The sequence below is a fragment of the Symphalangus syndactylus genome, chromosome 15 (genome assembly GCF_028878055.3).
Source record: "Symphalangus syndactylus isolate Jambi chromosome 15, NHGRI_mSymSyn1-v2.1_pri, whole genome shotgun sequence".
NCBI lineage: Eukaryota > Metazoa > Chordata > Mammalia > Primates > Hylobatidae > Symphalangus > Symphalangus syndactylus.
The window spans coordinates 20,541,918-20,554,663 of NC_072437.2; the positions used below are offsets into that span (position 1 = coordinate 20,541,918).

Sequence of the window (12,746 nt, forward strand, 5' to 3'; positions counted from 1 at the left end):
GCTGGTACCATTCCTTCTGAAACTATTCCAATCAACAGAAAAAGAGGGAATCCTCCCTAACTCATTTTATGAGGCCAGCATCATCCTGATACCAAAGCCTGGCAGAGACAAACACAAAAAATAGAATTTTAGACCAAAATCCCTGATGAACATCAGTGCAAAAATCCTTAATAAAATACTGGCAAACTGAATCCAGCAGGACATCAAAAAACTTATCCACCATGATCAAGTGGGCTTCATCCCTGGGATGCAAGGCTGGTTCAACATATGCAAATCAATAAATGTAATCCAGCATATAAACAGAACCAAAGACAAAAACCACATGATTATCTCAAGAGATGCAGAAAAGGCCTTTGACAAAATTCAACAGCCTTCATGCTAAAAACTCTCATTAAATTAGGTATTGACGGGATGTGTCTCAAAATAATAAGAGCTATTTATGACAAAACCAATATCATACTGAAAGGGCAAAAACTGGAAGCATTCCCTTTAAAAACTGGCACAAGACAGGGATGCCCTCTCTCACCACTCCTATTCAACATAGTGCTGGAAGTTCTGGCCAGGGCAATCAGGCAGGAGAAAGAAATAAAGAATACTCAATTACGAAAAGAGGAAGTCAAATTGTCCCTGTTTGCAGATGACATGATTGTATATTTAGAAAACTCCATTGTCTAGCCCAAAATCTCCTTAAGCTGATAAGCAACTTCAGCAAAGTCTCAGGATACAAAATCAATGTGCAAAAATCACAAGCATTCTTATACACCAATAACAGACAGAGAGCCAAATCATGAGTGAACTCCCATTCACAATTGCTACAAAGAGAGTAAAATACCTAGGAATCCAACTTACAAGGGATATGAAGGACCTCTTCAAGGAGAACTACAAACCACTGCTCATGAAATAAAAGAGGATACAAACAAGTGGAAGAACATTCCATGCTCATGGGTAGGAAGAATCAGTATCGTTAAAATGGCCATACTGCCCAAGGTAATTTATAGACTCAATGCCATCCCCATCAAGCTACCAATGACTTTCTTCACAGAATTGGAAAAAACTACTTTAAAGTTCATATGGAACCAAAAAAGAGCCCACATTGCCAAGTCAATCCTAAGCCAAAAGAACAAAGCTGGAGGCATCACGCTATCTGACTTCAAACTACACTACAAGGCTACAGTAACCAAAACAGCATGGTACTGGTACCAAAACAGAAATATAGGACAATGGAACAGAACAGAGCCCTCAGAAATACCACACATCTACAACCATCTGATCTTTGACAAACCTGACAAAAACAAGAAATGGGGAAAGGATTCCCTATTTAATAAATGGTGCTAGGAAAACTGGCTAGCCATATATAGAAAGCTGAAACTGGATCCCTTCCTTACACCTTATACAAAAATTAATTCAAGATGGATTAAAGACTTACATGCTAGACCTAAAACCATAAAAACCCTAGAAGAAAACCTAGGCAATACCATTCAGGACATAGGCATGGGCAAGGACTTCATGTCTAAAACACCAAAAACAACGGCAACAAAAGCCAAAATTGACAAATAGGATCTAATTAAACTAAAGAGCTTCTGCACAGCAGAAGAAACTACCATCAGAGTGAACAGGCAACCTACAGAATGGGAGAAAATTTTTACACTCTACTCATCTGACAAAGGGCTAATATCCAGAATCTACAATGAACTCAAACAAATTTACAAGAAAAAACCCCATCAACAAGTGGGTAAAGGATGTGAACAGACACTTCTCAAAAGAAGACATTTATGCAGACAACAGACACATGAAAAAATGCTCATCATCACTGGCCATCAGAGAAATGCAAATCAAAACCACAATGAGATACCATCTCACACCAGTTAGAATGGCGATCATTAAAAAGTCAGGAAACAACAGGTGCTGGAGAGGATGTGGAGAAATAGGAACACTTTTACACTCTTGATGGGACTGTAAACTAGTTCAACCATTGTGGAAGACAGTGTGGCGATTCCTCAAGGATCTAGAACTAGAAATACCATTTGACCCAGCAATCCCATTACTGGGTATAAACCCAACGGATTATAAATCATGCTGCTATAAAGGCACATGTACACGTATGTTTACTGTGGCACTATTCACAATAACAAAGACTTGGAACCAACCCAAATGTCCATCAATGATAGACTGGATTAAGAAAATGTGGCACATATACACCACGGAATACTATGCAGCCATAAAAAAGGATGAGTTCATGTCCTTTGTAGGAACAAGGATGAAGCTGGAAACCATCATTCTTAGCAAACTGTTGCAAGAACAAAAAACCAAACACCACATGTTCTCACTCATAGGTGGGAATTGAACAATGAGAACACTTGGACACAGGAAGGGGAACATCACACACTGAGGCCTGTTGTGGGGTTGGGGGAGGGGGGAGGGAAAGCATTAGGAGATATACCTAATGTAAATGACGAGTTAATGGGTGCAGCACACCAACATGGCACATGTATACATATGTAACAAACCTGCACATTGGGCACATGCACCCTAGAACTTAAAGTATAATTAAAAAAAAAAAAAAAAAGAAAACTAAGCCAGAAAAAAAAAGGCAATTATGAACTCCACCTCCGTGGAAAACAACAGGTCAGGCAGAAATAGAAAGATAATCATCTATTACTATATAGTTCAGCCCTAAATAGCTTTTACACTGAATATTAACCTTACTAAAGTTAAAATATAATTGTATTGGGACACCTGGGGGATGGGCAAGGTTCACATGTGGCAGAGACAAGGTGGAGAGGGAAGAATGATAAATCCTCATTCTCCATAGTGAGGAGTCAATATATCATGCCCGAAATAGAAAAAAAAAAATTTAAGAAATGTATTATTGCCAAGCGCAGTGGCTCACGCCTGTAATCCCAGCACTTTGGGAGGCCGAGGTGAGTAGATTACGAGGTCAAGAGTTCAAGACCAGCCTGGCAAAGATGGTGAAACCCTGTCTCTACTAAAAATACAAAAAAATTAGCCGGGCGTAGTGCTTGGCGCCTATAATCCCAGCTACCGGGGAGGCTGAGGCAAAGAACTGCTTGAACCCAGGAGGCAGATGTTGCAGTGAGCAGAGATTGTGCCACTGCACTCCAGCCTGGGTGACAGAGCGAGACTCCATCTCAAAAAAAAAAAAAAAAAAATGGCCGGGCGCGGTGGCTCATGCTTGTAATCCCAGCACTTTGGGAGGCCGAGGCGGGTGGATCACGAGGTTAGGAGATCGAGACCACGGTGAAACCCCGTCTCTACTAAAAATACAAAAAAATTAGCCAGGCGTGGTGGCGGGCGCCTGTAGTCCCAGCTACTCGGAGAGGCTGAGGCAGGAGAATGGCGTGAACCCGGGAGGTGGAGCTTGCAGTGAGCTGAGATCGCGCCATTGCACTCCAGCCTGGGCGACAGAGCGAGACTCTGTCTCAAAAAAAAAAAAAAGTATTATTTAGAAATATTGAAGAAACTGGCATACGAATAAGCTAGAACAGGTAAAAGGGATTGTCTCAGGAGAGGGGGAAACTGAATAATGGTTGGGGGTTGCTTTATAATTATTTGGCTTTTTAAATAATGTGTACGAATGAATTTTAGACTAATTGTTTTAAAGTTTATAATCAAGCCTGGGCAACACAGAGAGACCCCATCTCTACAAAATAAAAATAAAAAAATTAGCCAGGCACAGTGGCGCACACCTGTGATCCCAGTTACTCAAGAGGCTGAAGTGGGAGGATTGTTTAATCCTGGGAGGTTGAGGCTGCAGTGAGCAATGACTGAACAACTGCATTCCATCCTGGGTGACAGAGCAAGACCCTGTCTTTCAAAAAAAAAAAAAATGCCAGGTGGGGTGGCTCACGTCTGTAATCTCAGCTCTTTGAGAGGCCAACATGGGTGGATCACTTGAGGTCAGGAGTTTGAGATCAGCCTAGCCAACATGGTGAAACCTCATCTCTATTAAATATACAAAAATCAGCCAGGTGTGGTGGTGCACACCTGCAGTCCCAGCTACTCAGGAGGCTGAAGCAGAAGAATCACTTGAACCACAGAGGCGGAGGTCGCAGTGAGTGGAGATCGCACCATTGCACTCCCAGCCTGGGCGACAGAGTAAGACTCTGTCTCGGAAAATAAAAAAAAAGTGTCAAAGGATGGGTACCTTGTTTTGGAATGGTTGATCATGTTCTCTGAAGTGCTATCCTACTGTAAAAACAGACACATTTCAACAAAAGTACTTTTTAATGCAATTTTGCGCTCAGTAGAATGTAAGAGAATTTTCAGCTGGGCACGGTGGCCTACGCCTATAATCCCAGCACTTTGGGAGGCTGAGGCGGGCAGACCACCTGAGGTCAGGAGTTTGAGACCAGCCTGGCCAACATGGTGAAACCTGTCTGTACTAAAAATAGAAAAATTAGCTGGGCCTGGTGGTGGGCACCTGTAATCCCAGCTACTCGGGAGGCTGAGGCATGAGAATTGCTTGAACCCGGGAGGTGGAGGTTGCAGTGAGCCAAGATTGAGCCACTGCACTCCAGACTGAGCAACAAAGTGAGAGTCCAACTCAAAAAAAAAAAGTAAGAGAGTTTTCCAGAAGCAGAGGAATAACGAAAAGCAATAGGTTGAATTCTGATTTGTGAAAGAAAAATAAGGACATGGGGAATCAAATACCTATATCAGACCTAGTATCAGAATACTAACCCTTGAGACTGCTGCAAGGTTAGAGAGAGTAAATTGAGACTCCCACATTAGTAGTATCTCTGACTCACAGTAGGAGCAAACACAAATTCTCTTTGGAGGAAAGCCTTCTCACTCTAAGCTCTTGAGATCTAAGAATCGATTGAATTAATTCCAGTGAATATGGGTTCATTATCCTTTTGTGGTTCATAGCATGATGATTGACTTCTCATGCTATTGTGTGAGATGTACCTCCTTCAAATCTTGTTGCAACGTTGGCACATTACCGATCTGATGTGAATAAAATATACATATGAGTTCATGCCATAAGTAAGAGTCAGCAGAAACAACAAAAAATGATTTAGATAGGTTATTTCAAAGAGGGCTCATGAGGCTATGAAACCAAGAGCTCTTAATGCTATGATCAAAGATTGAAGTTCTCTATAGAATGCCAAAGCACTCAATAATATTATGTTTTCTTGAGGCATATAAGACTTTACCACTCATAATCATGACATAATAATCCATGATTGTTGATGTGGGAAAGTAAATAAGTGTCCCAAAGTTTAACCAAAGTTTCTCTTCTTTAGATAAAAAATGATTTACGGCCGGGCACGGTGGCTCACGCCTGTAATCCCAGCACTTTGGGAGGCCGAGGTGGGCAGATGACAAGGTCAGGAGATCGAGACCATCCTGGCTAACAAGGTGAAACCCAGTCTCTACTAAAAATACAAAAAATTAGCCAAGAGTGGTGGCGGGCGCCTGTAGTCCCACCTACTCTGGAGGCTGAGGCAGGAGAATGGCGTGAACCCAGGAGGCAGAGCTTGCAGTGAGCCAAGATCGTGCCACTGCACTCCGGCCTGGGTGACAGAGCAAGAGTCCATCTCAAAAAAAAAAAAATATTACATCCCAAAGTACTGAATTTATCAGATTCATAATATACCAAGCAGATATGTAGAAGAACCAAATAGAACTTCCAGATATGACAAATATAATAATTAAAATAAAAAACTCAGAGGATGCCCCAGGCATGGTGGCTCACGTCGGAAATTCCAGTACTTTGGGAGGCCGAGGCAAGTGGATCACCTGAGCTCAGGAGAGACCAGCCTGGCCAACATGGTGAAACCCCACCTCTACTAAAAATACAAAAATCGGCTGGGCGTGGTGGTGCATGCTTATAATCCCAGCTACTTGGGAGGCTTAGAAAGGAGAATTGCTTGAACCCAGGAGGCGGAGGTTGCAGTGAGCTGAGATCATGCCACTGCACTCCAGCCTGGGCCACAGAGGAAGACTTTGCCTCAAAAAAAACAAAAAAACCAAAAAACAAAAAACCTCAGAGGATGGGTTAAATGGATTAGACACAATTGAAGAGAGAATTAGAAAACTGGAAATTAAACATGAAGAACGAGAATGTAACATACGGAAACAATGAGAAAATATGAGAAGACATTAAGAGAGAAGGAGGATAGAATGAAGTTTCCAACTACGTGTACTCAGCATCTCTGAAAGAAAGAATAGAAAGCAGAAACAGAGGCCATATGTGAAGTACTAATGGTAATTTTACAAAACAGATAAAAGACATGAATCTACAAATATAGGAAACACAACTTATACCAAGAAAAAAGGAAGTAAAAATGTAAGGGAGGAAGGGTGAGAGAAAAAGAGTAATAAATAGTCACATTTTAGTAAAACTTCAGTATACCAAAGGAAAAAAAAAAGGACTTGTTGAAATGTATCCATTTTTACAGTAGGATGGCACTCCAGAGAACACGGTCAACTGTTCCAAAACAAGGTACCCATCCTTTGAAATTTTTTTTATTATAAACTTTTTTTTCCCCCCAAGACAGAGCCTCGCTCTGTCACACAGGCTGGAGTGCAATGGTATGATCTTGGCTTGCAGCAACCTCCGCCTCTGAGGTTCAAGCAATTCTCCTGCCTTAGCCTCCTAAGGGTGGGACTACAGGTGCACACCACCATGCCCAGCTAATGTTTGTATTTTCAGTAGAGATAAGGTTTCACCATGTTGGCCAGGCTGATCTCAAACTCCTGACCTCAGGTGATCTCCCTGCTTTGGCCTCCCAAAGTACTGGAATTACAGGTGTGAGCCACCACACCCAGGCCATAAAGACATTTTCAGGAAAACAAAAATGTAAACTTTATGATCAATCAACTTTCACTACAGGGAAATTCTGAAAGATGCACCTCAAGAGAAAGAAAACTGACCCCAGGAAGAAAATCTGAGATACAAAAAGGAATGATAAGCAAAAAAAAAAAAGTGGAAAAATATATAAGATAATATAAAGAAATACTGTGGATAGGAATAATATAAAATGTAGAGGGTTAAAGAGAGATAACTAAAATATTGAACAAAAATAATACATACAGTGCAAGAGAAATAACTGGATTTAAAGTTTTCCAAGATTCTTGAGCTGTCCAGAAGAAAGATATGGATTAATTTTAGGCATTGTTAAGTGTGCTTAGTAAAATTTCAAGAGTAACCAATAAAAATTACAAACACAGTCCTAACTTATAAACCAAGAGAGGAAAGAATAGACTAAGAAAATAAACAAACTGGCCAGGCACGGTAGATCATGCCTGTAATCCCTGAACTTTGGGAGGCCGAGGCAGGTGGATCACCTGAGGTCAGGAGTTCGAGACCAGCCTGGCCAACATGATGAAAACCCCATCTCTACTAAAAATACAAAAAAATTAGCTGGGCGTGGTGGCAAGCACCTGTAATCCCAGCTACCCAGGAGGCTGAGGCAAGAGAACTGCTTGAACCCGGAGGGCAGAGATTACAGTGAGCCCAGATCGCACTACTGCACTCTAGTCTGGGCAACAAGCAACAAGAGCAAAACTCAGTCTCAAAAAATAAAAAATTTGGCTGGGCGCGGTGGCTCACACCTGTAATCCCAGCACTTTGGGAGGCCAAGGTGGGTGGATCATGAGGTCAGGAGATTGAGACCATCCTGGCTAACATGGTGAAATCCCATCTCTACTAAAAATACAAAAAAATTAGCTGGGCGTGGTGGCAGGCACCTGTAGTCCCAGCTACTCAGGAGGCTAAGGCAGGAGAATGGCGTGAACTGGGGAGGCGGAGCTTGCAGTGAGCCAAGATTGCACCACTGCACTCCAGCCTGGGCGACAGAGCGAGACTCCATCTCAAAAAAATAAATAAATAAATAAAAATAAATAAAAAATAAAAAATTTAAAAATATATATATATATTTTAAAAGGAAAGAAAGATGAAAAAAGAAACATGAAACAGGTGGGAAAACATTAGGAAATATAATGGTGTAATTAAATTGAAACTCGTCAGTAATTACATTAAAAGTCAATGGATTAGCCGGGTGCAGTGGCTCACGCCTATAATCCCAGCACTTTGGGAGGCCGAGGCAGGTGGATCGCCTGAGGTCAGGAGTTCGAGACCAGACTGGCCAACATGGTGAAACCCCATCTCTACTAATAATACAAAAATAAGCCAGGTGTGGTGGCAGGCACCTGTATTCCCAGCTACTTGGAAGGCTGAGGCAGGAGAATTGCTTAAACCTGGGAGGCGGAGGTTACAGTGAGCCAAGATCACGCCAATGCCCTACAGCCTGTGCAACACAGTGAGACTACGTCTCAAAAAAAAAAAAAAAGACAATGGATTAACATTCTAGTTAAAAGAGAAATTGTTGGCTGGGCGTGGTGGCTCATGCCTGTAATCCCAGCACTTTGGGAGGCCGAGACGGGCAGATCATGAGGTCAGGAGATCGGGACCACCCTGGCTAACATGGTGAAACCCCGTATCTGCTATAAACATACAAAAAAATTAGCCAGGTGTGGTGGCAGGCGCCTGTGTAGTCTTAGCTACTTGGGAGGCTGAGGCAGGAGAATAGCGTGAACCTGGGAGGCACAGCTTGCAGTGAGCCGAGATTGCACCACTGCACTCCAGCCTGAGAGACAGAGCGAGACTCCGTCTCAAAAAAAAGAGAGAAATTGTCAACATGGATATAGAAATTTTTTAAAAATAGGAGACATAATTAAAATACAAAAATATGGACACTTTGAAAGCAAAAGGATGAAAATGATACACTGAGCAAATGCCAGCCTAAGGAAAGCTGATGTTGCTGTATTACGATCCGACCACAGAAACATTCAAGCAAAATGCATTATAAGGGATAAAGATGGTCAGTACATAGAAACAGATGAATCAATATGCCAGGAATATGTAGTAATTCTAAATGTGTATATACCTAAAGACATTGGCAAATTTTCTATTGGAGAATAGATTTCAACTAGACTCTCTCAATTATTGACACATCAAGCAGATAAAAGTCAGTAAAGATCTGTATATTTGAATGACATAATTAATAAGCTTGGTCTAATAGAAAATATATAGAACTCTGCATCTAGTAAATAGAAAATATACTTTCTTCTTCAGCACATGGAACAGTTACAAAAAATGGCTAATGTATTCAGTCATGAAGCAGAATGACAAATTTCAAAGAATCATCACCACTCACATCACATTTCTCTAACCACCAACCATGCCACTATGCTAGAGCTCAGCAACAAAAAGATAAATTGAAAAAAACAAAAAACAAAAAACTCTCATACACTTGGAAATTTAAGTCCTTGCTACTCAAGGTATGGTTTGTGGCCCAGTCTTGGTCCTTGAAATTTTACCATGCCACTATGATTAAGTGCAACCTTGGAGAGTAACAGTTTAGAAACTTCTGTAGCACCTGACATTGCTGTCACCCAACCAGCATTTAATTTTTATAGCAATTCATTTGTATTGTATTTTACACAAGTATCAGTCCACAATGGATTGGATAACTAAACTGGTTCTTCATCACAGACTTTGGGAAGCACTCTTTTGTATGTTATATTTCAAGCAAGAGACCAAATGGCAATTAAAAAACACTCAGAACTGGCCACGCACGGTGGCTCGTGCCTGTAATCCCTGCACTTTGGAAGGCCGAGGCAGGATCACCTGAGGTCAGGAGTTCGACACCAGCCTGGCCAACGTGCGACCCCCTTTCTACTAAAAATACAAAAATTAACTGGGCATGGTGGCAGGCACCTGTAATCCCAGCTACTTGGGAGGCTAAGGCAGGAGAATTGCTGGAACCCAGGAGGCAGAAGTTGCAGTGAGCCAAGATCATACCATTGCACTCCAGCCCGGGTGACAACAGTGAGACTCCTTCTCAAAAAAACAAAAACAAGAAAACCCCACTCAGAACCAAATGATTAAAAAAGGAATATGTTCTCACAGACCTATTTTGTTGGATCATAGCTATTTACTTTTTGCCACTCTCAACAACAGCTTGTGTCTCCTCCAGGTTGGGGATCTGCCACCATTTTTGTCTCCCTCCTGCCTGCCATGGCAACTAGTTGAGTAGGTACTCAGTATTTATTTAAGTATTGATTAGGTATTTAAATTTAAATACTTAAATAGTAAATAAATTTAAAGAATTATTTAAATATTCATCCAACTGAAATGGCAGCTGTGGAATCATGCCTCTTCCTCCTCGGCGCCTACCTTCTTGGCCTCACCCAGTGTCATGGAGTTACATCAGAAATCGGTGCATTACTTGGCATGTTTTTACTGTGGCCCAGCAAGCAGTGGCTTAGACAGCCCCACACCTCCTCATGCATTTAACAATGAAAAGGAGGAGATAAGAGGGAGTGGAGGCAGTCTTTTTATCATCCGTGCTTGGGAAGGTGAGCTGGTAGTGCCATCCTTGACATGAAGGAGCTACTTAAACACAAATTGGATTAGCAGGACAGGATTAGAGCCTGCTGGAAGGTATTATATACTTATAAACTGCTTTGTGGAAACTCCTATTGTTTTCATTATAAGCCCATACTTCAGAGAGTCAATCAAATGAAATATGGAATTAGTCTATTAATAAAAAAAGAGATATAAAATGAAGTGACTATGTTTTAATAATGCCAAGAAAGCTGAATTAGGCAATAATGATTCAGTTTAGCCAGACTCTAACTAGATAATCTGAAATTAAGAGTTTTAATATGGATTTCTTCTTACTGAGAAATAAACTCACTAAAAATGGTCCTATGTCCTCCATCAAGAGAAAAATACTCAAATAAGAAACATGATTAAGAGGTGACTTCAAGAAAGAAAAGAGAATATGAGATATTTGAGAAGTTTCAGGCTTATCTGGACTTTCCAGTGAATTGAAGCTCCTATGTCTAAATGGATGACAATCCCAGTCCCAGGACACTGAAAGAGTCTGCAGATGGGAGCACAGAGCTCCTGTCAGTTACCTGGGAGAGATAATGGAGAACAGGAAGCTGACAAAAGATAAAAAGAAGCCAAGGCGCTCGCTTTCCAAGAAAGACGAAAAAGGTGGATTAGGACATATACGAGCAAGTGAGCTGGAGGCTGCTTCCTGGCAAAAATTCTAGAAGTTTCAAATCTTGGTTCTGCTATTTAATGGCAATGTGACCTTGTACATATTTCAAAACATTGCTATAAGGATTGAATAGGATAACATATGTAAATGAGATAAGGTATGTAAATAACAATATATGTAATACAGCACTTGTAACAGAAAATTCTCAGGCTGGGCACAGTGGCTCACGCCTGTAATCCCAGCACTTTGGGAGGCTGAGGTGGGCAGATCACGTGAGGTCAGGAGTTCGAGACCAGCCTAATATGATGAAACCCCGTCTCTACTAAAATTACAAAAATTAGCCAGGTGTGGTGGCATGCACCTGTAATCCCAGCTACTCAGGAGGCTGAAACAGGAGAATCTCTTGAACCCGAGAGGCGGAGATTGCATTAAGCTGAGATCACACCATTGCACTCTAGCCTGGGCAACAAGAGCAAAACTCTGTCTCAAAAAAAAAAAAAAAAAGAAAAGAAAAAGAAGAAAGAAAATTCTCAGTATAGCATTTTTGTATTTCCAACAGTTTACAAAGAGGTGGTAACAATGAGGTACTGACTTGGGGTTCCTCAAGAACAAGTCTCATTTACCTGACCTCACTTTCCTGGTTAGGTGGAGGTATTGGGGGAGAAGGTATTTTTGGACAAGTAGATTGGGAACATATCTTCATTTTGAAAAGGCATTTGATGAAAATATCATAATATCTGCATGAAAAGATTGGATTTTAGGAGAGTTAGGTTTCTGAATAAGCACATTCATGGTATAGTTCATGAACTGGGTTGGGCGTGGTGGCTGGGTGCGGTGGCCTGTAATCCCAGCACTTTGGGAGGCGGAGGTGGGCAGATCACCTGAGGTCAGGAGTTGGAGACTAGTCTGGCCAACATGGTGAAACCCCATCTCTCCTAAAAATACAAAATTAGCCAGCCATGGTGGTGCACGCCTGTAATCCCAGCTACTCAGGAGGCTGAGGCAGGAGAATCACTTGAACCCAGGAGGCGGAAATTGCAGTGAGTGAGTCGTGATCGCACCACGGCACTCCAGCCTGGGCAACAAGAGCAAAACTCTTATCTATGAAAAAAAAAATTCATGAACTGGATATCTCTGTGCCTCAATTTCCTTACTTGTAAAATGAATGTAATCATAGCACCTCATTGGCTTGTCATGGAAATTACAGCACCCAGCATATCGTCAGCACTATATACATCTCTGTTCAATGAACTGGAAAAGAAGTTTTTAGTGGCATGCTTGTGCAGCACTTGGCCCCAACCTCTTCAAAATTTCCCAGAAACTTGTTAAATTTTCCTATGATGTGCAGGTCAAATTCTCAGATGATATAAATGTTGGATAATGAATCAAAATCCAAAATGATCTTGACAGGCTAGGGCTATGATGTGAAATATGTGAGATAAAATTAAGTCCTAGATAGAGATTTTAAGAAAAACAAAACAAAACAAAACTTTTTTTTTTTTTTGAGACAGAGTCCTGCTCTGTCACCCAGGCTGGAGTGCAGTGGGGCAATCTCGGCTCACTGCAACCTCTGCCTCCCAGGTTCAGGCAATTCTCGTGCCTCAGCTTCCCGAGTAGCTGGGATTACAGGTATGTGCCACTACACCTGGCTGATTTTTTGTATTTTTAGTAGAGATGAGGTTTTGCCATGTTGCCCAGGCTGGT

General features: G+C 41.5%; 1 protein-coding gene and 2 non-coding genes across 7 annotated transcripts in view; 2 read left to right on the forward strand and 1 right to left on the reverse strand.

Moving 5' to 3' along the window:
* CLYBL (citramalyl-CoA lyase) overlaps nt 1–12,746 on the reverse strand; it is a 291,574-nt gene that overhangs the window by 105,080 nt on the left and 173,748 nt on the right. The gene's annotated exons all lie outside the window — the stretch shown is intronic.
* Nucleotides 4,872–4,974, forward strand: LOC129464276 (small nucleolar RNA U13). Its single transcript, XR_008651515.1, has one exon. It is a non-coding gene; the product is annotated as a small nucleolar RNA U13 (small nucleolar RNA).
* LOC129464264 (small nucleolar RNA SNORA25) lies at nt 5,045–5,171 on the forward strand. The gene has a single exon (XR_008651503.1). It is a non-coding gene; the product is annotated as a small nucleolar RNA SNORA25 (small nucleolar RNA).